Source organism: Cotesia typhae, unplaced genomic scaffold (genome assembly GCF_013202065.1).
Source record: "Cotesia typhae breed Kobodo isofemale line unplaced genomic scaffold, CoteBio_Ctyphae contig_5, whole genome shotgun sequence".
Lineage (NCBI taxonomy): Eukaryota > Metazoa > Arthropoda > Insecta > Hymenoptera > Braconidae > Cotesia > Cotesia typhae.
The window spans coordinates 1265036-1289460 of NW_027423757.1; the positions used below are offsets into that span (position 1 = coordinate 1265036).

Sequence of the window (24425 nt, forward strand, 5' to 3'; positions counted from 1 at the left end):
TGAGCTAAAAAATTATTCTTGGTTTAAGAAAATTTTCTTGTTGCAAGAATTTCTTCTCTTGACTCAAGAAAATGATTTTCTTCAAAATGGAATTCTTGGTTCAAGAGTTTGGCTCTTGAGTCAAGTCAATTTTTTTATCAGTGTAGGTATATGCTTGATATACCTACATTAAAAATTACAATCAATGTAGAACAATCTCTACAAATTGATCTCTGATCAATCGCCTTGTTTTAAATAAACATAAATAGTTAACAGTATTACCATTATGAAGAAAGTTTTTAAGATAATCCAAATTGTTTTGAAGTAAAAAAAAAAAGATCTTGATGCAAGAAAATTCTGCTTTAAATCAAGGTGATTTTTGTTTTCCTAATTATTGTTTCAAGTCATAAAAATTGGTTCTTTTCAGAAAAGTTTTTCTTTCTGTGTACATTTCAAAGTTCACATTGAACAAGTATGCTTTTAATAACGTTGAGATAGATTTAAAAACAAGTAAAGCGATAAAATAAAAAATATAAATTATTGAAGCTTACAAAATCACTACACACAAAAAATAAATTTCTTGCGCCAAGAAAATTTTAAGGAAAACAAAAGTTATTTTGGAGCAAGAAGAAATTTTTTTGGCTCAAGAAATTTATCTTGTCTCAAGAGACTTTGACTTCATTCAAGAAATTTTCAATCTTCCTTGATATTTTCTTGAGCCAAGAAAATTTACACTCCAGTCAAGAACTTTTTTTTTCAGTGTATTATAAATTCGCATAAACGTAAAATTAGCTCGTATTAGTAAACTAAATAAGCATTAAAATGAAATAAAAAAAAATATATAATACAAATTAATAATTAGATAAAAGAGCATGTTCTGGGTAAAGCGTGTACTCATACATACTCTTGAAGTAGTAACGGTAACATTAACTCTGATAAAGGGGTCGCAGGGGAAGGTGGTAGCGACGCGTTACTTGGCAAACCCGGGAAAACGAATTAATTAAAAATTATCCGTAAAATTCAGCGTCAACAAAGGCAGTCAGCATGATATCTCATTGTTTGCTGGACATAATTTCAACGATACCATAGGTCGTATAATATTTCAAAATGCCCAATGTCGACAAAGAACAATGGAAAGGGTTTGAATTGGGAGACCGGCCATCTTTCTGCAAAGGCTTCTAAAGCGCCAACCTATCAACATTCGCTGTAGCATTAACGAACCCAGATCATTTAGCATTTTAGCATTTATGGCCACCCGCGTACAAAACCACGTCTCCTCTGGCATCTGGCTCTTCTTTTTCTCCCTCTGAATTTGTATTGAGTTCTAACCAAATGGGAAAGCTTCTCTGTAAACAGAAGAGAATTTTGTGTATTCAGCAAGGTTCTTATGATTTAAATCTCTATATTAGGGCTTTTACAAGCAAGATTTTACTTCTAACAAAAAGCTGTACATTTTCTGCATTGCTTTATGATTTTAAATGATATATACACGTTGATTATTTTATAAAACTTGAAGGTCTTTTTTAAAAATACTTCTAAATGGTATTAAAACTATTTGTTTTAAATTACGTCAAGTATTGACGATGAAAATAATTAAGTATTATCGGTTCATAAAAAACTAGATAATTTGAAAAATTCTACTTTGAAAGAAAAGTGTTATTATTGAAGAATCGATTTTCTGGATTCTGTACAAAAATATATAGTAAAACCGCAATTATTTTAGTTGAAATCGAATTTTTTTGTTTCAAGAAAATTTCTTCGATCTCCAAAATAGCTTAGGTTTTCCTGAGAGTTTTCTTGGATTAAATAAACATTTTTTTTCTGTGTAAAATTGTTCATCCTTCAAAATGATCTGATACATTAAATCTTCTTTTTAAGATTGCTTACAGCCAGACACAAAAATTGTAACTAATTTATATATAATATCGTAGAATTGAGAATATCACATGTAATGACATTAAATGTAAATAATTTTTCCGACAAAATAATTAATAATCAAAAGTTGAATTTTACTTTGAACGACGGTATTAGTGGTACCATTTTAAATCATGGCGTCCGACGGCAGACCGAGCGTCGATTTTTCTACTGCTGGATGAGTTTATTGATTTTTCTACTGGAACACCATCTAAATACAAGAATATACAACACTCTAAAAATATTATATCTTAAGTTCAATACAGTTCTTGTGTTACCATGATTGATTGCTACAAAGTATTTCATATTTAAAAATTATCTCTACAGAAATAATATCATGATACATGATATCAATATTATTTTAAAAAAATTATCGCATTTAATATGAAAATTATTTAATGTAAGAAAATAGAATATTCAAATAAATGCGTGGCACTGAAATATTAAAAAAAATAATAAAAAACAAAACAAATAGCTTTTGGCAGTTTGAATATTCGGTTTAACTATTAATTTGATCAAATAAAAATTCAACGTTTATTGAAAAAAATTTATTGGTCAAAAATAAAAAGTATATTAGCGATGAAATATTTTGATATGCATTATATATATTCATCAGTACACGAATAGTGTTTTTTGTTAAAAGTTAAAACTTATGAAGGATAAGATAATTTAAAAATAACACGTACATTTTGAATTTTTGTATCTCGTTCTCTTTGTTGCTACCAATAACATTTTCGCGACGTACAGTGCTGGGGAAAAGTAATTAGAGTAAATTCAGGGGTTGCCTGGGCTGAGAGCGCGGACAACCCTTCGAAGCGCGCAAAATGGCGGACGCAAACGTGACACTTTGCCACCGCCCTTACACAAAAAAAAACAACTTAAAGAGAAAAAGTATGAGGTACAAGAGGCTAGGCTACTTTTAAATACGGTACCCAGCAATACTGAGTAAAAAATTTTTTAAACTTAAAGTATTAAAGGTATTTTTATCTGGTTATTAAAGTTCATTGGCAGATAGAAAGTTGATGGCCTCGTTTTTTTTTTTTTTTTTTTTTTTAAGATATAAATTTATTACAAACAATTATTTTCCTTGAGATCTTTTTTGTCTCATAATATTATATTTGATATGACTTGAGACTACATTCAGAATAATTTTTAAATGACAAATTTATTTATTAGGATGACGATAGATCTAAATACTCATCGTCCTTTTTTACCGAAGAAAGAAGTTGAAGGATTGCATAATCAAGCTTTACCGGAGAACCAATACAATAACAAGAGTAAAGCCAATTAAAATCGGATGGAAGGACTGGAAAAAGATGAAAATCAATTGCAACCTCGAACGATGAAGCACCACCGGTTTTCTCCCTCACACGAGGTTACTATATACACATAAATGTTTTCACTCTCTTCCGGTCTCGTAAATATTCCCTTCAACCAGGCATATTAGTAAGCGGTACGTTCTTGGCAAGAAGCCGCTGTTACTGACAGAACATTCATTTTATTAACCACCATATTTCCACCCATTCTTTTTCTTTCTATATATTTTATTCGCGACTTCTTGTTAGTCTCTTATTGTCTTCTGACCTTATCGAATTTTTTCAGACCCAAAGTTTTCAGTTATCCCAATAAATCGGAAATAGAATAAAGTCCAATGATTATCTGCGTTTGTTTACTACAAAACCATTTCCTTTACGAAAAAAATCTTATGAATTTTTTTTCTACAGAAATAAGATTTCAAATACTTATTGTTCAATAATCTTTATAACAATTTAGTAAGCTGATAGAGAAACAAACTTGTTACGAAAGAAAAAACTTCGAAAAATAATTTATTTTTAAAGAAAATCAATTGTCTTTCTAAGAAAAGCTATTATCTTGGATTATAAATTATTTCATAAAACTAAAAGTATAATTTTCTTTTCGGGGAAAAACCTTATGTTTTTATTTAAAGTAATAGTTTCTTGGTTCAAAATGTTATCAGCTAATATCACATAGGAATAAAATCTGCATTCATAAGAAAAACGAAGTTTTTGCTTCAACAAGTTTCGAAAATGATGTCAGACTGTTTTTTTTTGGTGATGAAGAAAATTGTAAGAATCTCATAATTTTTTGGTTTGAGTGATTAAGATATTGTAAACAAGTCAATATCATCTCAGTTCATCAAGCCAAGAAAAAAAAATTATAAACCGATACTCACGTTGTAATGAGTTGTATTCTAAGAAAACTTTTCATCAAATGAAAAAGAAAAACAGCTGATTATAACTAATTAGATCGTGAGACGATTACGTCTTGTTTGAAAACAATAAAGTGCTTTTTTAGAATAAAAAAATTTTCTTCAGTTTCATTTATGAATTGTAGCTCAGGACCGCAAAATAAAAGAAATTTTTAATAAATGTAAATCTTTATTGAATGCATGAATCATTCACACTAAATTTCCATTCTATGTCATTACTTTCAAAGAATTCGTAATGATAATAAATAAGTAAATGGTATCGATAATACCCGTATAGATATATGTGGCATATATAGTATATTACGAATCGATCGCATGGCTCACTACTCCCGTAAAAAAGTGCGGCAATTAATTTTTCATAATTACTTTCGAAATATGACACGATGAAACGTGATTGTGGAAAACAGCTGCCTACTTTCGATTAAATAAATTCAATATTTAAAAAAAAATTATTTCTAATGAGGAACAATATATTTTTTGCGAATAAGATTCAGATTTTCAACTGCAGCATCCATGAGGAGGAAACGATAGCATAAAAAGGAAGCAAGCTTGAGAACATTAAGAGAAACAAATGAGACTAATGCAAGTTTTCTCCCAGAGGAGTCTCTTTCGACAGAGGTACCGTGAATTAAAATAAGTGTAAGTTACCAGTACACCTCTCTGTCTCTTGCTCATATATATCTTTTTTTTTTTCTGTAGAATACAATGTACAGTTTATGTTTATTTGCTTATTTTTTATCCTGTAAAGTTCTCTATGTTCACAATGTTTATTCTGTGGGGAATTCTCAATGTGGCAAGCCAGATTTACGTTTCACGTCCTTCCACAAGAAAATTACCTTTTTCGTTTTTATATGAAGGAGCATTCACTTGGATCACATTCTTCCTTTTACCTCGATTTTCATTTTTATCGACTGCATAGTTTAAGAGTAGTTTCCAAAAAAAAATTTTTAAAAACTTAAGTTTTAATTTATCAAAAATCTACAATCGTTTCAAAAATCAAGAAGAAGTTGTATTGTTTGCAAAATTAAAATTGTTTACGAATGAATTTTCTAGTTCCACAGAAATATACTTTTATGAATATATGGGTATTTAATGCCATACAGGTTTACTTGGATTAAGGAATACTCTAATTGCAAAATAGTACCGAGGCCGTTATTAACAGTAAACTGTGTGTAAATTAGTTACGATTCTCAAAGTGGATTTACTGGAAATTCTTAATCTACTTCATCTGTTAAATCTATACTAACAACTAAAGAGACGATACTTTTTTCAGCGAATGTTTTAAGTTGATAATATTTTGTCGATAATTTGTTAGTTGAGAAAGTAAAAAGTTTTTATTTACTACTAATTGTTTTTTTCTTTTTTTTTTTTGTTATTCTATTCAAGTAAATAAAACGCAATAATGCTATAGAAGTGTCTATTCACTCGTAAAAAAGTCCTGATAAATCCACGCAGCGTAGATTTAAGGGCCTTACATTCACGCGACGTAGATTTATCAGGACTTTCTTTGTATGAATAGACATGTCCTAATGCTATTGTTAATTGATTAATTTAATATTAATTAATTTATTATGTTCAATAGAATTTTAATTACGATTGTAGAGATCTTAATATTTAAAACTAAAACTATTTTTATTTTTCATGATCAAGCATCAAGTTCTAAGACATTTCGATAATTTTGCGACCATTTATCCTTGCAAAACAAAAATTATAAGCACTTACAGTTCTTGAGAACATTTATTGAAAATAAATGATAATGTGAAATTAAAAATTTTTTTTTATTAAAAAATAAACTTTTTAAAATAAATCTGTGAAATTTGATTGAATCATTTTAAAAGAACAAAAAAATATCAGTTTAAACTTAGCGAAACAAAAGATTGGCAACTGTAAGCTTAGATTTTTTATAACTCTACATTGAAAAAAAAAACTTTACTTTGATTTAAAAGATTAAAACTTGAAATTATAACTTTCAAATGAAGAGGATAGAATTCTCCATTAGAAGTCAGAACTTTCTGTATTAGTTACTAGTTTTGCAATGTTATTGACTAATATAATATCGTTATAGTTGGTAACAATTATTATTATGCTGGTAACTCCTACTATAATGAAATTTTAGTCAATAATATTCTAAGACTAAAACAATAGTAACTGTTATAAGAGAACGAAAATAATTACAAACATTCAATTTTCTCCGTATACTTTTAAATAAAATAAATTTATATTTTTCCCAAAAAAAATTTTTTTAGAAGTTATACTTCTTTTAGCGCATTTGGATGAGAGTGAAATTTGTGAGCTGCGCGCGCATGATGTCCCAAAAAAGCAACATGAAGAAATTGGCCATCAAATATGATTAAAAATGTAAATTTCTTTTACTGACGAAGTTCTCATATACAGGCTAGTCATCAAGTATTGTCACAAAAAAGAAACGTTGTTATTTTCAAATTCAACAGAAATATTATTTTATATTAAATATATTATTCATATTGATAATAAATTCTAAGAAATGGTCAATGAAATATTTTATTTTTTTTTTTTTAACTTGGTAATTTCTTTTTATTAATGTTTTTTCAAAAATAATAATAATTTCATGAATTAAAATATTTAAACTAAAATATAAATATTGTAGTACCTATTATATTTTGGCATCTTTCCATTGAGTTCATAATTTTTAATACAGACTTGATCATTTTGTTTATCGAATCTAGTAATTCTACTCATATTTTTTTAAATTTATATTATAGACCATTTTAATAACTTTCCGAAATTTTCTTAGAAATAAAATCTAGTTTTGTACTACAATATTTGTAAGTCTTTTAATACATGTAATTAATATTATTTTTGAAGAAACATAAATTAAAAATATATTACCACGAGGTTAAATAATAAATAATAAACTATCTTATAAGAAATATATATTTTCAATAAATAATTAGAATATTTTATAATTATCAATTGTAAACTATTCGAACTTTGCGATTTCAAAATTAGTCGATTCAAAAAAATCTTAAATAACATTGAATTAAATTCATATGATAATTAATGATTTTATAATTATACAGTATAGATTATGTTTACTGTAAGAAAACCTTTTTGATTGTTTTTAACATTTTTCTTTGATCATTTTTGCTTTTTTTTTTTTTTTAATTCTTTTTCTGACGCCAAAGAAGTATAACTTCTGACACGTGTATATAAGTACGCACACTTTTTTTTAAATGAAATGAGGCAGTATCATTAGTTTAAATCAACACCGGCTTTTTTGATTGTCAGATTTTTTTACTTTCTACAACATCAATAAAATCTGAGACAAGTTTTGGGTTTTGTTGGATCAAAAATGTTTGCAATGGAAATTTTATTTTTTCAAGTTGAACCGATAACATTTTAAACAGAGAAAGTACAAGTTGAAACAAAAATATTAAGTTTTTAAAAGAGAGAAAAATTATTTTTAGCTCGAGAGAATGAACATCTTAGTTTAATAGTTTAGAATAAAAAAAAAATTCCTTAAGCAAGATAACTAGTATTCTTCGAAATAAATTTATTGTTTCAAGATTATTTCTCTGCAGCCAAAAAAGTAACGAGCCCTGAGATACAGATTATTAAGACTTATTTTCTTGGTGAACTTTCAATTGTCACGAGGATTTTTATTCTCCGTGTGCATCCCTCGCTGCACCTAGATTTGGTAACAGATTCACACTCGGTGTGTCTCTCACTTTTATTATTTTGTATTAATTTATTCATTAGATCGTATTGATCATTAATTTGAATTTAACAATTATTATATTATTGTTATTAGTTCTTAGGTGTTAAGCTTGTATTGATTTCAGAGGTTTATATATTGAACTGTTTATTAATATTGTATGTATATGTCCCCGTAAGTCTTTGCCATATTATAAGCTTGTTACATCATTCAAGTTTCAAGGTCCCACGATGAGTATCGGGACAGGTAACAAAATAAATGCAAAAGCATAATATTGGTAATCGATAATAGATCGTAGCTCTTGTTCGTACGGGTACTATCGATCGCGATGCCCTGTACTATCGATCGCGAGTAAAGAGACGATTAATTTTGGCAAATGGTTTGAGAGGCCCTCGTGGCTTCAGACATTTTCACGGCGAAGAAAATTGCGAGACACGCAGGAATCTGCATTCATGTAAGTCAAGTGTGCATCTGGTGTCCTTGTTCGAGTTTTCCTGATGATTCAGTTCAATCTGAGATTGTCCCCACTACAATCTACATAGAAGTAGTTACCATCTGTACAATCTTTCACTATAGATAGAACTAGGTTCCATCTGACATGGAAACCAGTTAAATCTTGTTTTTCCCGTGTAGCAAGTAAAGGGTGTCTTAAGTACCTGTCCCGGCCAGTATAGTTTTACATTTATAATTATATTTGTTTGAGGTAACCCAACGAAGGAATTTGGACTTATCTCAATGAAATAACTGTAAGATACGATTTCTAGTGATTTAGGAATATCGTTATCCGACAGTAAACGGTCTTCTGGAGATTGAGGCCAATATTTTGTAAATAATTTTAAACAGTATTATTATCATTATTATACAGTCTATCCGACAAAGGAGTTCGACTCTGGACTTAGAGTTAAGTAGCTTGAATTTGTAATAAATAGTTTGATTTTTACCAATTATTTATCTTTGCTATTTTATTTACTAATATTTCTGAATTCTATATTTTATTTTTTCTCTTTCTCTTTCCTACTACTATTATATTTTTCTTTCCCCACGGATGCCTGCAGATCGGCCCTGAACATAAAGGGTTTGTTATTTCCCTGAAAACTAACCTAGCCTGAGTTGCAGCTAAAGCGTTGCTTAGGAGGCTGAGAGCACCTCCTAAGTCCTCTATGCGTATTTTAATTCATTTTGGGTGATCTGGACAAGGCTCTATTTTGCTCGACGTCTCCGCCGTCGAGTTGGAAAAATATTAAATCTTTGTTACATAATAATGGAGAACATTGAAATTATAAGAAAATGAGTCGATAAAAAAAAGCTCTATTGTTCTTGAACAACGCTAAAGAATATTAGCTATCGATTAAAATTGTAGATTAGTTCTGGTTCTTTCTGTTTATCCTGGAGAATCGAGAAATAAACAATAACAATATTTTTTTCTCTATTTTATATAATGTTATTTTTTATGTAGTGGTTTTCACTCGAATTCTTCAATTTTTATTTTTTTAACTCACACTCCACCCATTCACCCTCCAGCGTTTGCCCTCAAACAAATTTGCGGGCATTTTTTAGTCGCGAGTATTAGCCGTTGCTTGTTCCCGTACAACCCTATGACTAGAGTGCGGGTACATAAAACAGGATAGTAGTATAGTTTTGTAGATTCCCTCATTTATACTCATCGGCGTACTGGTGTGTGGGCGTGACACAATATAGAGGGTCTACTCGAGTTTTTGGTAGGTACGAGACCAGTACGCTTGGTCATTTTTATGCCTCGAATTTAGCAAGGGAAATGATCTACGATATATTTCTAAGGGTTTTTTGCCACGAGGACGAGTTTTTAGTCCACCATAGCAACTATGGAGACGGTATTATCCGGTTGGGACTATACGACATCCGCCCCGCAAACTCCATTTACATTTCTCAACCATTAATCAGACCTTTCTACCTAGTTCGTTTTTATCTTCATAAGGATTTAAGCAGGAACGAATTTCACAGTCATCACGTCAAGAATATTATAAATTGCCAGAATTAAATTAACGTCACATAAAATAAATTTACTTTAATTTGTTTAATTTTAAAATTTTCATTTTCCCGGAATTCATAAAGTTGTACGATATTAATTCATTGTACATGCAATTTTTCAAGCAATATTAATACAAAAAAATTAACTAAAATATTTTATCTCATTATAAAATTTTAAACTCTTTGAACGTGAATGTGAACTAGCTCTTTCATCTACCCGCATCGTCAGACATATCCCGTGCATATATGTATTGTACATGTAGATAGAAACGTTAAACATGAAATGACGAGGCTTGAAAAAGAGAATAACTGAGTGAACTTCCGGGAATAATTCGATTACCCGAAATTCTGATTACTGGTCAAAGTATTAAACACAATCATATCTTTTTTATTTGCAAAAAAAATATTGACTAGATTGATAATTATTGGAGAGTCGGGTCACTCTATTTGCTTCACTGAAAAAAAAAAAAAAATTTTTTGCCACTCACAATATTTCTTATGCTAAGAAAAAAACTTTGTATTGTTCTACTAACAATACGTAGTATTTTGATCACTGATTATCACAATATTTCAATTTACAAGGTCAGAATATCGAATGTAAAGTGACATAATCATAGCCTTACTTTACTGACATAATATAATTTTTTAGTAGTATTGAAATGAATAAAAATTTAAATTTTAAGTATAATGAATAATATTAATTTTTAAGTTACATAAAAAATTATATTACTTACAATTGTTTGAATTTATTTTCTGACTATATATCATAAGTACATATACACTATACATCAATATAAACAACACAGCATACGCGGGAAAACTCGGAATTTACTGTAGTATTATTGCAAAGAGTATAGATCGCAAACTAAACTCGGATTGCTCTGAAAACTATACTGGTCTTTTGATAATCACAGTTACAAATACAATAAGATTGTATCCATTCATTTTTATCTTTACACAAGATATCTTTAATTTTACAGCGAAAAGTATCGAATTATTATTTTATTTACGATGAAATGATTTAACTAATATATTTTTTCACACAACACAGTTTTCATCGGTCCCAATTTGTCATCCAAGAAATTGTATTTTTAACATCGAACAGGTCAAAAACTTGTTAACATAAATAGGTATCACGACATAAGACCTGCAGAAAAAATACCCGTGATCAGGTAAAGGAGGAAAAAAAATTTTTTTTTTTAAATCATAGCAGATTCTCGTAAACAATTTGTTGTAGTTGCTGAAATATTGGTAAGGTACTTTGTTACGTTACCCATAATTATGTTTACGGCTTATTGAGTGTCAAAAGTTTCGAAACTTCTATTCACCAGCATACATATCACAGTTATGATACCTAGAACGTACAGGTTAAAAGGAATAATAAATGTTAATTGAAATGTACGTATATACGAGTAATAGGTATTAAAAGTTCCTTATACTGTGAAACCACCAAGACGATAGTTTATTGTAATTGCTGCATCGATCAATTTTGAGTATTCGCACTATGTGCAATGAACTACATTCTCTGCACTCAATAATTCCTCTCACTTCTCCTTCGACAACATGAATGTGAACCGCAATGAATGAAATTCCACAAGTATTGATGCTAACAGTACGTATTTAAAAGAATCATATTATTATATTAATATGGAAAGGAATCAACTAAAAAAATAAGATTGATTCATGTAGGCACGGCTGTTTTATTTATCGAGTATTAATAAAATTTATTGTCTCTGTCATCCCTGTTTGACTACGCATTAGATTATAGTTTATTTATTCAGTAATATTTTCCGAAGTCAACTAATATTGATTGACTTCATTTGTTTACTACACTAAAAAAAAGTGTACAATTTTCTCAACACTTTTAGCCTCAAATCAAACATTGTGTTTATTAAAAAAAAAAAAAAAAAAAAAATTTCCCATTTACGTTAATTAATTTTATTTTTTTCTAAAAAAACTCTAAAAAATAACGGATAATACAATTTTATAAGAATTAATATGCATTCAAAATATTATTGATAAATCGAGTCAGAAATCCTGTTTTAATGAATTTTGTTGATTTTGTAATTATACAAACACTGAATAATTAAATTATGTTCTTAATTCTACATTATATTCTATATATTTTTTTTTATATTTATATTTACATATAATATAAATAAAAAATTATTTTTATTTATATTATATTTATATTATATATATTATAATATAATAATGATATTATTATTATTATTATTATTTTTTTTAATTTATATTATGTATACAATATAATGTAGAATACAATAAATTCTACACCTCCAAACCTTGAAATATTTTCAAAAATTTTCTTGACATATACTGAAAACATATCTATTTTAATGTAAAATTTGATGCTTATATAATATTAATCAATATCTTTCTAATTCGTTCATTCGTATAAAACGTTTTACCATGCCGAATGTGTTTCTTTACTTACAGAGAATAGAAAAAATTCTCTATTAAAGTACTAACTATTTTGACTTAATAAAATATTAAGGAAAACAAAAACTATCGATTACAGTGTAATATTATTTTTGTATTGATAAAAAAATTAACTTGATTCTGATGAAAAAAATTTTGAACCAATTACATTATTATGAAGAAGTTGATTGTCTTAAATGAAGCAGGAAGATTCTTGAACTAAGAAATTTTTCTTAATTGGAAAATTATTTAACAATGTTCATTAACACATCGTAATCGTTATTGCAGGACCAAAGATTTTTTAGGTTTAATATTATTTTACTAAATTATTGGAAGAAAAAGTAAAGAAATATTAATATTAAAAAATTATTGTTAAAAAAAAAGTGAATAATGAGAGAGAATAAATTTACTTTGAATAATTAATTTTTACGTTTTCAGAAGTTTCTTAAAAAGTAAAAAAAGAAGTTATTCATTAAATTTTTAACCAACAGACAAACTTTTAGGAAGAAACTCTGTTGAAATGAAAATTATTTAATACAAAAAAGGTCAATTTAGATCAGAGTAAAAAATATTTCTGATTTGACCTAGCGGTATTAAATTAAGATTGTCGGTAAATAATTAGCTGAAAAATAAAAAATACTAGAATCGTACTTAAATAAATAAAAGTTGAGACAACTGATGAAGACGAGATGTTTTTGAACTGTAGATGTTAATTATATTTTCTATAATTACAAAGCTAGCTGTAGGTCCCTTTGACAGTAATTATTATTTTCATTTAGCTTTAACATTTAATCATAAATAAATAAAGTCTCCCTAGGCTAATCAGCGTTCTCTGTGAGCGCATATATTTTTTATTTTCTTTTAAAATCCCAATTACTTCTTTGAAAAACATATTTCAACGAATTAAATTTCTTCTGGCTGTCGCTTTCGTCGGAGTTAAGCATGACAGAACATATAAGGTTCACCAAAATGGCAAACCGACCAATCCCCTTGGATCTTTAAGCACCCTCGCCGCCCAATCCCTATCTCCCTATCTCCTATATCACCCTTGGTCTGGGCTGGGTAACCCCTTCTTTTTGTATAGAGACTAGCTCTCCCTTGCCTGGAGACTAATTTATTCATTCCAGTCCTTTTTACATGAGAGCAATACACACCACCCCCTCCTGAGCATACTTTTCGGAATCACCCTTTGTAAAAAGCAAAAGCACTAGCAAGTGCTTGGAAGCCATAGCAATGTGCTCTGTTTACGCAGCACGCTTTTCCGCCTGGTATATCCAGCCCCTTTAGCTCACTCTTGTCATCCCAAGCCGCTCTTATTTCCTTCACATACACACCCCCTCGAGAATGGTCAGCCTACTCGTATGCTTATACTATTCCTGCACACCGAATTATAATTTTTAATTCCAAATTATCAATTTTCTTTTTAATTAAAAATTTACTTTCGTATCGCATCCAAAGAATACAAAGTACCGCCAGAAAAATCAATTACATAAATATCTAATTAATTGATCACATAAACTAGGTTACTATTTCATGAATCCAATAATAGTCACATAGTATCGAAGTGACCTTCAAGGGGCGAATGGAATGCCGGAAAACCAGGTCAGGACGGCGCGGACCTTGAATCGGATATTGACATTGACACCTGTTGCGATAAAGTGTTCAGGCATCGAGATATCGATGGCTGGAGGTATTGGAGATGGCCGAGAAGCACATACGTAGAGAGGGCTACCGCTACCACTCTCTATATACCATACGCTCTATCCTCTATACTCTATACTACATATTTATATACTACCAAGTCATAGTATATACTATAAATATTTATCTCTATTTTTATATTACTTTACAAAAATGTATCGAGAAATTTTCGAGTTCATCAGAAAATTATTTTATCAAAATTTTGTGTTGGAACCATCTAGAGTATGGAAAAATAAAAAAAAAAAATTTTTTTTTTTCATCATCAGTATTACCATCTAAAAATTAATTTAAAAAGCATACATAAAATTTTTTAAAAAGGGTGTATTTAATTTTAGTTTAACGTCCCCATTTTACTTGGCCCTTCCCTGTATGCAAAGATCGTATCCAACCCTCTGTCTTCACTAAACCCTTCACGGAAAACTGACGGCGAAGGGTTGTTCGCCCTCGTAGAAATCTCTTGGGAATGGAGGTGACACTGGGAAAAAAATTTTCCAGCCAGCAACGGGAATGATGGCGGATCCTCGTGCACACACTAAAAACTTTTTCTCGAGCTACCACCTCGAGGTTTGATTTGCCCAGATGTATTAGTGTACCAGTACGGACGAATAAGCTCATACGTGTAATGCAACCCTTTCTGGATAACGCACACACATCCGGTGATACATGAGGCTGGCATAGAGACCCGTGTGCTTGTTACGTTGTCGTAGGAGCCCGCAGGGAGTGAAGAACACATTCACAAAGAGAGAAGAGAGAGAACCAGCGAGAGCTTTAACAACGAGGGCGGGATTTTGCGCAAAGTTTTCAACGAATAAGGCATCTCCACAACGATACATCGCCACGCCTACGCCATCTTTCCATGTTACGCGCTTTCAAGCTCGGAATTTTCTCTCTTTCTCACGTAATCAATGAGAGATGCGTCGCGACACTGCAACTCACTCAGCGTAGGTCCGCGTCGGCGTCCAAGCTATTTGTTTTTGTCTTCCTCAGTCTCTTTCCTCCACTTATCTTTTCAGGCTCTCACTCACATCCTCTCCTATCCCTAGAAATCGAGCACCTCGCTACTGATGTAGTCGCGCTTGTCTATGTACCCATTTTATCCCTGTGAGATACTCTCAGCGCGTAGTGGCCCAGAAAGGATGCGTACTGTAGCCTCACTACCACTCGCCAACCAACCTGCTCTACAGTTTATAAGTTTTACAAAAAAACACTAACTCAGCAATTCAATGTATTATTATAATTCCTTCATTATTATTATTATAATTTACGTTTAATGATATCTATTCACCATTCAATCTCATTGCGCTCCACAATAGATCTAAGTCTATGTACATAGATAATACAACATTATTTTGATGATAAATTATGAACTTAAATTTTAAAAATTATATAATATATATCTATACTCCAAAAACATAAAACTACCAAAGTTGAATGACCGACTGTTGGTATTATGAATACATATGATTGAGATATATTCCTTAACTAAATTATTGAAACAATTTTTTACTGAAAGTTATTACGTCTTTATTTAACAAAGTACTTGAAAAGTTATGTCTACTCTTTAAATTTGAAACAATAACTACCAATAAAAACTTGTATAGAAAATTATCTAACAGTTTAGGCCATGGCCAAATGTGCATATGTAATTTTATACAATTATATGAAATTTTTTTTTCAAAAAAATTATTTTTTTTTTCTTTTTAACTAAGACTCATGAGAATTTGGATATGAGATAGTATTCGAAAACTGATTGTCCGATGAAAAAATCCTGAGTGTCTGCTGAGTTTGGAAACTGGTCCTCTTAGCGATTAATTCTGTATATGCTGCCTAACAGTCCAAATCACGCTCAATACCTGATCGATATTTTTTAATTCATTTGAATTCAAAGACAAGAAAGATTAGATTTGCATTAGAATTTAATGAAATTCTTCGAAATTGTATAAAGCTTCTTAAAAGCAGAACTTTTTTATTCGATTGTTAATTTAGTCTATTGTTCATTTTTAACATTTATTATTTATAGTAATTTTTAACAATAAATAAAACCTCATTTGAATAAAGCCTTCCTTACTGATTATTAGGAAGTATCAACCATCTTTGAGATGTTTTCAAGGAATGAAAATCCTATTTTGTTTGTTCACTCAGATTGTTTAGAACAAAAAAATTATTTTGTAACCGTGGGGTTTTCCCAGGTCCAGTTAGCTACCCCTTTCCTCTTTAGAAAGGGCGCCACTGGGATTTTAGACACGGTGTCCCAGAAACCGGAGGAGCATGAGAAGGAAAGGACAGGGTCGTGAGAAGTCCGAGAAAGGCTGTAAATAAGACTGAGAAAATTATTAGAAAATATAAATGATTTATTCAATCAATCTACAAACTTAACAATTTCCTTAAAACTAACTTAATTGTGAGAACCTCTCACCTACGTTAAATGGCCCTTGCCAATTTTTCCTATAACTAATTAACCAATTTCTTCAACCTCGTCACTCCGACGGAATATCCCAATATCTTAATTTCCTCGTCAACCTGACGGAATACCATACAATACCAACTAATTACCTCGTCAACCTGACGGAATACCAATTAACATAATTTACCTCGTCAACCTGACGGAATACCAGTTAAAACCTATTCCCGACTGCGCCCCCGACTCGGGCGTCTACGCAGCGGTTTCCTAACTTAATCCGTTGTACCCCCGACTCGGGCGTCTATACAACGTTTCTAAATACTCACTAAATTCCATACAAAAATCGTCCACCGGACGCTAACTTAATACACACTTTCTCTAATTACTCAAATTTCTTCGAATTACTAATTAACTAAATTCCTTGAGTTTTACGCTTAACATTTCTTTAATACAAAATACCAAATTCACTAATTTAATTCATTACCAAAATTTCTCAACTAAATTCTTTAACAATTTTCTCAAAAAATTAATTCACTAAATTTACTAAATTAATTAAATTCAGCCCAACGGCCTAGAATTAATTTTACAAAATTTCAAATTTCAAATTCTACAAGTTTAACAAGCCTCATTAAATATTCAAACTGCATATATTCCAAAGTGACCTTGACTATCTAAATTACACAATTGCTTCTACTATTTCAACTTAATCAAATAATTTTAACTAAATAATTTCCCATAACTAAAAGGCTTGTAACAACTAATTAATTGACATTTATGAATAATTTACTTATAAAAGAATCTACTAAATTAAAAGTGACATCTGAGACAATAGCGATCATTAATTGACAAATTTTATTACAGTTAATTCGGCCTCTCAATTTCCAAATTCAAGCTCGGCCTGAAATAATTGTAATAATAATACCTGACTTAACTTTTACAACTCTCCAAACGTTAAGTGAAGTCCAGGTGGAAACGGGCGAAATCAGCGGCTGATTGGTCTCTCTCTCTCGTCTTCAATGAACTATCTGACTCCAAGTAAAGGGTTCCCAATCCCGGATCGTCCATTGACTTCCTTCTTGATGGTCCCAAATCTTGATGACAGAATTTACTACACAGCACTACACTGACTCACTGTTTTGCCAAAAGCCTCACTGTCTCAAGGCGTCACTGGCTCAAAAGCCTGGCTCAAAAGGTGTTACTTGCCCCAGGGGCTGGGTCAAAAAGTGTTACTTGTTCCAGGGCCTGGCTCAAAAAGCCTTGATGTTTCTTTTGTCGGATCTTTTATAACCCTTGACTCCGAGTTCTCGAACTTTCCTATTGTCAACCCCGCTTCGTTTTTGGGGACAGCAGTGGGGACTTTCGATTTGCACGCCCGGTGACAAGTCTGAACTACTTGTCAAAATCGAACGGTAAGGGAAAACCCTCATTTATCGAGGCGTCAATAAAGTGGTCGATAACGACCATGAGAAGTTCAGTTTTCCCTGTCACACTCCCCCTGCCAGACTTTCGCCCGGGTGTATGCAACAGAAAGGCCTGACACCCACTTCAGGTGGTCAGGGTGCGGCCAGTTCGTTCAAGGGTTTATTACCGTCTAACCAGCTTCTGATGAGACCGCTCCTTCGGCTCATCCACGGCTCTTTAAATGTACTTGGAGCTTTAACCAATCTATAACGCATTCGAAGCCACTCAACTAGCCCTCGTCCTTCTCCAGAAATAGCGGTAAGGGGATGGACTCGGGGCCCACACGGACTTGGTGGTATGCTTCCTTTCGGTTCCTTGTGTACATCCAGCTTGCTTCGTGAAGAGCACTCGTTATTCGTAGCACATTTGGTGGTGAATCCGCTGGAAGTGTCGTTGTCTGATAGATTGGTCTCCAATCTTCACAAAATCTCCAAGTATTGTTGTCCTTGGACGCTATGACTGGAAAACACGTCCATACTTTATCGCTCGGTTGAATAAACTTTTCCTCCTGGAGCTTGTCGATCTGTTTATCAAGTTCCTCACTTGGATTCCCCCGATCTGGCCTGATCCTTATCGGAATAGCCTCGGGTTCCAATGCTATCTTATGTTCAATAATATTCGTGAGTCCCTGCCTTGACAAATCTTTGGACTTTTCTAACTCATGTCTGAAATATTTCTGAAAGTCTTGGTCTTGCTCTGGGATAATTTCGACACAGTCTGAGAGCCTCTCTTTACAGGAAATCAACTCAAATGGGTAGAACTCTGAACTTCCACTGAATCGCCAAGTCCTGTTTTTGCTGTCAATTATCACTCCAAATTGGAGAGCGAAATCCATGCCCAAGACCATTGGATGACCAAGATCATCCAGTACACTTAGATACTGTTCTCCAGCAACAGAGCCGATCTGGATAATAAATGACGCACCACCCCGACTTTTACATTCAGTCTGATTTGCCAATAAAATCCATCGTTCCTGGGATAGATCCATCCTAAGTTCACCCGAAGCAAGTTCTTTTATAGCCTCATATATCTTGCTATTAATATACGATCTCTCACTGCCAGTATCTAAAATACCACTCAGAGTAACTCCACATATCCACACGGACACAGGGACCCTAGCCGTAATGCTTGGAGGCTTGGGACCTGTTCCTGGAATAAAAAACTTTCTTTCAGTTAGCTTGGAGTTGACCCTCGTTGACAAAAATTCACTCTGGAGTGTTTCAGGAATGAAAACTGCCCTCGCTGTCGTTTCCGGTGTGTTATTCGGGGCCTGTTGATCCGGAAACCAGCCTTCGAGGCCTGTGTTTTGGGACCACAGCCGGGTCTTGTCCTCTTTAACTTCAAAACCTCGGTCCGGTTCATCTTCCCATGAAGTTCCGGATTCATTATTCTCCTGATTCACTCCTGAAGAAAATAAATTGCAATTAGTATAAGTCTTACTATCAGTGTTAATCATAGTACAACTAGGATCATCAGATACCCTAATACCCTGTTGGAGAAATGCTGGTTGATTTTCTGGCTCAGGTGATGTTCTGGTCGCAGAATGATAGCTGTGCTGATCATTTTCGACCCAAGAGATACGTTGATTAAAGTTTCCTGTGTCCGTAGACAAAGTCGCGGTCGATATTAATGGGCCTACTTCAGAGCAATGTTGCTCAAAGGCTTGTCCTGGTTCTGAGCAGCCAGATATCTCATTCTGTATTTTATCATTACTAGACCCCAATGTTGCTCTTTTAATGACCTGGACCGACGGGGAATTCGGGACAGGTGGAGTTAGTTTTTCTTTCTCCTCTTCAATCCTAGGTTCATTCTTATGCTCACTTGATTTTGGACTAGTCTGAGGACTCCTTGAGCGAATATCATTCGAGAACAACGGACAATTCTGTCTAGTATGACCAATCTCGAAACAGTTATTGCATATATCTTGTCTGGAATTAGTGCAGGTATCAAAAGTATGTCCCAGGAGACCGCAGTTGTGACATGGTCTAGGAAATTTTAGGGACTGAGGCCTATAAGGCTGGCGATAATCGTTCTGGTTAGCTCTGACTCGAACCCCATACTTATTATTGTATGATGTGGTCGGTGATGCCGAAGCGTTGCAACCTAGCAGTTCCAGCTCTTTCTCCTGGTAATTATCTTTATCAACATCCTGCCCCATTATTCCAAATCTGGATTTGTCCTGGAGTTTTACTGATTTTTGATTCTGAAAAGGCTGTGCAGCCTCTTCAAGACACCTCGTGGCTTCGTGTAGAGCGTACAAAAGATCTTTATAGGAAAAGACCGGCCTGGAAAAGACCAGAGTTCGTAGTTCGTCCGTTAGGTGGTTTATAATATTTGCCACCTGATCCTCTACAGGTGGAGGTCTTATCATGGTCAAATATTTTTCTTGAAACTTAAACACAAACTCTGTGACGTTCTCTCCAGGTTTCATCCACAGTTTACCAATGTCATGTATGATTTGATAATCTGTTGACGCACTTCCTAAGGCCTTACGAAATTCTGTTTTGAATTGCATATAAGATCCCCATCGCTCGTAGTTGTTATCAAACCAGCGTGCCGGAGTTCCACGTAGCATATATCCCATGGAGCCCAGGATTTCATCCTCTGTCCAACCCTCGCGGTGTGCTCTGCTCTCCACTGCTCGGAGAAATTCTTCGGCCGAAATTCCATCTTGTGGGAAGATCAAGTTACCCACCTTCAAGCTTGATAAGATGTCCTTCCGCCTTCTTTCGTGCAGGAAATACCTGGTACCCATGTTTGGGCTTTGGTATTGACTTTGGAACGGAGATGGAGTCATCCCCGGCCCTGTGTTTTGGCCTTGGGAGTCTTTGCCTGAACCTCGTCCAGAGTGGTCTTGATTATTAACCGAAGAGTCGCCTCGTGTATCTGTTTGTTGTTGATTCCAGGACAGTTGAAGCTGATTTAGTTGCTGTTGCAGGTAATTGATCCTCTCTGCTAAAGGAATCGTTTGGTCATCCTCAATCCTGACCCTGTTATTCTCCGATTGATTTCTTAAACTAGGCGGTGGAACCGTTCCTTCCCCCCTGCCAAACCTTGACCCGGAGGGGCCAGGGTTGTACCACGTAGCTGAAAATCAGTAGCGTTGAAATCAACCGGTGAATGTGACCACACAGAATTGTCACAACTGCTGAGCTTGTTCATCAGCTCCCGTTGGGAATGAAACATCTCTTCCAGCATTCGCGACAAACGACCTATGACAAGATGATTTTCTTCATTTATTGTCCTTTGGTCCGTGCCCATTTGTCGTACCGCATCTGATGCTCGATCCATACGGTCGAAAATTCTCTGCATATCCGGAGGTACAACCGTTTCCTCTGAGCGATGATCCACTGGAGGTTCAAGGTATTGATTGTAGTTATGGACAGCGCCTCCAGCCAGAGTACTCTGTGGAAGTGACTCATTATTGGCCTGTGAGGTGTGTTGGACCATTGAACTATCAGAAACTTTACTACTCATCGTAGGTTTGACTGTTGAAGTCGTAGTTGTCGCTGTTATCAACGTTGGAGTTAGTGGATACATGTCTGTCGAGCCTGGGTTAGCCATGGCAGTATGCCGGCCTTGCCCATGGCCTGCAAACATTCTACATCCATCCCACTGTGTCTTTGGCATGTTTGAATTGATCATTATCTGATGTCTCTTTTCAATCTTTTAAAAGATAATAATAAAAATTCTTAAAATTGTTTGAGACTAATTATTATCAAATTTTAATTTTAAGTAAGTGTTATAATGACTCTAATTAAATATTTTGTATTCAAAATTAATCCCCAAATATTTTAAATAGAGATAAATTATCTACCTTGAAAATAAAAATTTTACAAAATTAATTTCTAAAAGAGATTTTTCAGAGGATTTGTGTCCATTTAATATATTTTACGAAATGACTCATAACTGTCGGCAAAATTTATTTCAAGAATTTTAATCTCTAATATTTTATTTTTCACTTTTACTTTTACCAATATTACTTTCTTTAATCCCTAACTTATTCGGTTTTTCTCTTCTATTTTTATTCACAACTAAAATTTTCTAATCTCTTCTTTCTACTTATTTTCTTTAATTTTCAACTAACTAGATTTTTTTCAAAAATTTTTCTCAGAAAATTTGTAACCCTTCCCAAACTTCTCAGGGGTTGTTAGAGTAGTTGGGCGCCAATGTAACCGTGGGGTTTTCCCAGGTCCAGTTAGCTACCCCTTTCCTCTTTAGAAAGGGCGCCACTGGGATTTTAGACACGGTGTCCCAGAAACCGGAGGAGCATGAGAAGGAAAGGACAGGGTCGTGAGAAGTCCGAGAAAGGCTGTAAATAAGACTGAGAAAATTATTAGAAAATATAAATGATTTATTCAATCAATCTACAAACTTAACAATTTCCTTAAAACTAACTTAATTGTGAGAACCTCTCACCTACGTTAAATGGCCCTTGCCAATTTTTCCTATAACTAATTAACCAATTTCTTCAACCTCGTCACTCCGACGGAATATCCCAATATCTTAATTTCCTCGTCAACCTGACGGAATACCATACAATACCAACTAATTACCTCGTCAACCTGACGGAATACCAATTAACATAATTTACCTCGTCAACCTGACGGAATACCAGTTAAAACCTATTCCCGACTGCGCCCCCGACTCGGGCGTCTACGCAGCGGTTTCCTAACTTAATCCGTTGTACCCCCGACTCGGGCGTCTATACAACGTTTCTAAATACTCACTAAATTCCATACAAAAATCGTCCACCGGACGCTAACTTAATACACACTTTCTCTAATTACTCAAATTTCTTCGAATTACTAATTAACTAAATTCCTTGAGTTTTACGCTTAACATTTCTTTAATACAAAATACCAAATTCACTAATTTAATTCATTACCAAAATTTCTCAACTAAATTCTTTAACAATTTTCTCAAAAAATTAATTCACTAAATTTACTAAATTAATTAAATTCAGCCCAACGGCCTAGAATTAATTTTACAAAATTTCAAATTTCAAATTCTACAAGTTTAACAAGCCTCATTAAATATTCAAACTGCATATATTCCAAAGTGACCTTGACTATCTAAATTACACAATTGCTTCTACTATTTCAACTTAATCAAATAATTTTAACTAAATAATTTCCCATAACTAAAAGGCTTGTAACAACTAATTAATTGACATTTATGAATAATTTACTTATAAAAGAATCTACTAAATTAAAAGTGACATCTGAGACAATAGCGATCATTAATTGACAAATTTTATTACAGTTAATTCGGCCTCTCAATTTCCAAATTCAAGCTCGGCCTGAAATAATTGTAATAATAATACCTGACTTAACTTTTACAACTCTCCAAACGTTAAGTGAAGTCCAGGTGGAAACGGGCGAAATCAGCGGCTGATTGGTCTCTCTCTCTCGTCTTCAATGAACTATCTGACTCCAAGTAAAGGGTTCCCAATCCCGGATCGTCCATTGACTTCCTTCTTGATGGTCCCAAATCTTGATGACAGAATTTACTACACAGCACTACACTGACTCACTGTTTTGCCAAAAGCCTCACTGTCTCAAGGCGTCACTGGCTCAAAAGCCTGGCTCAAAAGGTGTTACTTGCCCCAGGGGCTGGGTCAAAAAGTGTTACTTGTTCCAGGGCCTGGCTCAAAAAGCCTTGATGTTTCTTTTGTCGGATCTTTTATAACCCTTGACTCCGAGTTCTCGAACTTTCCTATTGTCAACCCCGCTTCGTTTTTTGGGGACAGCAGTGGGGACTTTCGATTTGCACGCCCGGTGACAAGTCTGAACTACTTGTCAAAATCGAACGGTAAGGGAAAACCCTCATTTATCGAGGCGTCAATAAAGTGGTCGATAACGACCATGAGAAGTTCAGTTTTCCCTGTCACAATTTATTGTTCTTTAATTTTTTTGTTATAATTATAAATACTTTTTCAGTTACCGAAAATTCCTACTGAGTAAAGGTCCTCCCCTTCCCCCTTTATCCTTTATTTCCCCCAGTTCCCAAAAATTTGTCTTTAATGACAAATTTAGCTATTATATATGGCTATTATATCTAAATAGCATAATAAACAAAAACGTTCATCAAGAATATAATCAAAAAACTTATAGTTGCTGTGAAAGAAATTAATTAACTTAAGCTCGATTAATTTTTCATAATAATTGATAATTTGAAGATATAATATGAAAAGAATAATTTCTATTTTACCATGATAAGGGATCAAACTTATAGTATATATTTAGCCTTTATGATTAACTTGAATCGGATTGTTGTGGGGTGTCTGGCTGTAAAGTTAGACTTATCAATAGTTGAAATTGTTTTTTTAACAATTTGTTTAACATGTTGACAAAAAAAGTTTAGAAAGTCCAAAAAAGGACGCTTCTTAACGCTCAGTCATTTTTTAAGAAAAAGATAAATTGTGTAATTGGTTATAAAAAAAAATAATAATTAATTTCTTACAGTTTTTTTTTTTTTTTTTTTTTTTTTTTTTTTTTTTTTAATATCGACGCCCGTTTTTCGTGTTATATACTTAGATTAGTGCAATATGGTTGTGATAGAGGCATTTGACGATTACAAAATTGCTTAACCTTGAC

General features: G+C 32.9%; 1 long non-coding RNA gene across 1 annotated transcript; it reads right to left on the reverse strand.

The window, feature by feature from the left end:
* Positions 1-16700: 16700 nt before the first annotated feature.
* LOC141530941 (uncharacterized) lies at positions 16701-23846 on the reverse strand. The gene is made up of 2 exons (XR_012479833.1): positions 23153-23846; positions 16701-17390 (listed from the first exon to the last, which is right to left on the reverse strand). It is a non-coding gene; the product is annotated as an uncharacterized LOC141530941 (long non-coding RNA).
* Positions 23847-24425: the final 579 nt, after the last annotated feature.